The 3,245-nt window shown below is 38.4% G+C and overlaps 1 protein-coding gene across 2 annotated transcripts in view; it reads right to left on the bottom strand.

Moving 5' to 3' along the window:
- LOC106871943 (uncharacterized) overlaps nt 1–2,229 on the bottom strand; it is a 159,670-nt gene extending 157,441 nt beyond the window's left edge. For both annotated transcript variants that reach the window (XM_052975395.1, XM_014918716.2), the window contains exon 1: nt 2,079–2,229. The gene's annotated coding sequence lies outside the window, so the exon portion shown is untranslated. The remainder of the gene's footprint in view (nt 1–2,078) is intronic.
- Between the last annotated feature and the right edge of the window lie 1,016 nt (nt 2,230–3,245).

Below are 3,245 nucleotides of genomic sequence, written 5' to 3'. Positions count from 1 at the left end.
CACACACACACACACACACACACACACACACACACACACACGGTGGGCTTCTTTCAGTTTCCGTCTACCTACCAAATCCACTCACAAGGCTTTGATCGGCCCGAGGCTATAGTAGAAGACACTTGCCCAAAGTTCTACGCAGTGGGATTGAACCCGGAACCATGTGGTTGGTAAGTAAGCTACTCACCACACAGCCACTCCTGCGCTAATAATTTTTACATATATGTGTATATACACATGCACTCACACACATATATGTATATGTATGTATGTATGTATGTATGTATATATATATATATATATATATGTATATATGTATGCATTTATGTATGTAGTTATGTATGAATACATACACACACAGTAATATAAACGTTGTGCGTGTGAGTGTGTGTGTGTGTTTCTGTGTTTTATCGTGTCTTTAACTGGTTTCCAACATTGTACTGTAGCAATGAGAGGATTTGTTTTTAAGATATGACTAAAAACTATCAACAACAGAGCAATGTTGCCTATATAAAGCGCAAACTAGTAGAAATTGTGGTAAGAAAGAGAAGATAACTCAGTCAAATAGAAATGCAGTACACTATTTCTGTTTGAATGTACCGGTTTTAATCCCATGCTGATAGACACACATACGAGCATATTCACAACCATACACAAACATACCTGATAAGCTTTCTACACAGTTTCTCATTCACTAGTTTCATTCACAAAGTATTGATCAAAATGAGGCTATGGTAGAAGGCATTTTTCGACAGTGGGTGACAATTGAACGAAACCGGAAACACAATACAGCCACGAGGAGCAGTTCTACTAAATACGCAACAATGTCTGCCTCCATATATATACATACATACACATATATATATATACACTCACGTAATAAAAATATATACGTACACACATACATACACAGAAATACATACACACGTACATATACACACAAACACACATATAATGTTGACGTTATAAAAATTATACAAACTTTCGAGAGAACGAGAAATAATTTTTTTCGGAATACTATATCGAAAGAACACACATAATGTTATAAAAAAATAACGCGAAAATATTGGGTTGGATAACCCTTTCTGATAGAAAAAGTAGAAGGCTGCTCGTATTTCTCGGACCCACATTTCCTGTAGGCATGTCATATATATATATAATTAGACAGCGGTTAGTTAGATAGACAGATATATCTAGATGGATAAAGCTGTATCCTTAAAACAAAGATTGAATTACATGATGATGCAGTTATCAATTTATGGAAAGCAAAAAGTACACAACATTGAAGAAATTGCTGTTACCAAATGTAAGAAGTTAGAAAAACCATGCAAACGATATTTATATCTAGAAGCGATTATTAAGACCATATATATATATTCACAGAATGTAGGTGCTTATGTATGTTTGCATGTATGAATGCATGTAGCAGTATTAGGTGAGTGTGTATAAATATGTTTGAGTGTATATGTGTATATATTTAAAAACGGAATCAGTGAACGGATGAAGACATTGTTATTAGTAGTTTCATGTTTTTCCGTAACAGTTCAAATAAGATAATTTTCTGGTGTTGTAAGATTAGCTTTTTCCATCGAATGATATGTATAGGCACTCTTTCATCGAAGGTTGTATATATATATATATATATATATATATATATATATATATATATATATATATATATACATACACACACAGGTGTCCTTACTGTTGATTGTGTTAGTCTCATATCGTCCGAAGATTGTCAGAGTCGTAGATCCAAACATGAAACTATTAATACCAATGTGTTATTAACAATAATTTCTTTACACCCACATACCTGCACACACACACACACACACACACACACACACACACACACACACGCACGCGCACACACTAATAATTATTTGTGTGTGTGTGTATGTGTGTGTGTGTGTGTGTATTAACACGGATATAAGAAAATGTAAAGGTGGGACTTAATACCGCGAGAATCATATGTCATTTGAACCCAACGTAGCAGGCAGGTACTCCACCCAGTTCACAAGCGCTACACCCCGGCAAGTGGATAGAATTCAGAACGAGACATGCAAATCACTTACCAACAGATGTTAATATGTCCAAAGTTCTGTTTCGCGAACGAAGCCACAAGCCGACTTGTGTCCGACTGACAGCCTGCGCGTTTATCTGTCTGTCCGTTCGTCTGTTCGTCTGTTGGTCGGTCCGTTGTTTTCTACCGCCTGTCTGTCTGTCTGTCTGTTTGTCTGTCGATCAGTGCGTGCGTTTGTTTATCTAAGTTTATCTAACCGTAATTACATACGAGCACATGCGCACGCGCGCAAACACAGAAACACACGCACTACACACACACACACGCACACACACACACACACACAAACGCACAAACGCAACACACACACATACACACTCGCACACGCACGCGCGAGCACAGTTATATTTATATACATTCGTATGTGTATATATATATATTTACGTTTTCTATATTTGTTGTTTTCAATTTTCTTTACATCAAACGGCATGTACATACCTACACACATACACACTTACTAACTTATGTAGATACGCACATACAAACACACACACACACACATGTATATGTATGTGTATATATATATATATATATATACATATATATAATCTCGAGTATCTGCTTACAGACTTTGATATAAATACTCCCCTTCGCTTTCTCCAATTCAAACTGGCGCGCACACACACATACTCACACACGAACGCACACACGCACGCGCGCACACAATTATATGCCAGCCCACACTTACCTATGTGTGTGAGTGTGTGTGTGTGTGTGTGTGTGTGGGCATACGCATATGTTTATTCGTATGAAGGACGCCAGTGCTTGCGTGTGTGTATGCAAGCGCATGTGTGCATGTGTGTATATGTGTGTGTGTATGTGTGTGTGTGTATACCTGTGTGTGTGTGTGTGTGTGTATGTGTGTGCGTCTGTGTTTGTATGTGTGCGTGCGAAGGAGAATTCATCAGCATAAGTCAATGACGTATTTAGAATTCGTTTAACATTAAAAAGTGCCAAAATATATTTAGTGAAGTCGGTGGAGGTGGTGGTGCTGGTGGTGGTGGTGTAAGTGGTAGAGGAGGAGATGATGATGGTGGTGGTGGAAGTGACGACGGCGGCAGTACCGTGGTGGTGGTAGTGGTGGTGTTGTTGGTGGTGGTGATTGATTGCTGTGGGGGTGGGGTGGAGGTGGTGACGGTGGTGGAGGTAATTGTTGTGG

This window comes from Octopus bimaculoides, chromosome 21, assembly GCF_001194135.2.
Source record: "Octopus bimaculoides isolate UCB-OBI-ISO-001 chromosome 21, ASM119413v2, whole genome shotgun sequence".
NCBI classification, from domain to species: Eukaryota; Metazoa; Mollusca; class Cephalopoda; order Octopoda; family Octopodidae; genus Octopus; species Octopus bimaculoides.
The sequence above is the reverse complement of the archived record's forward strand: the minus strand, read 5'-3'. Positions and strand labels throughout refer to the sequence as shown.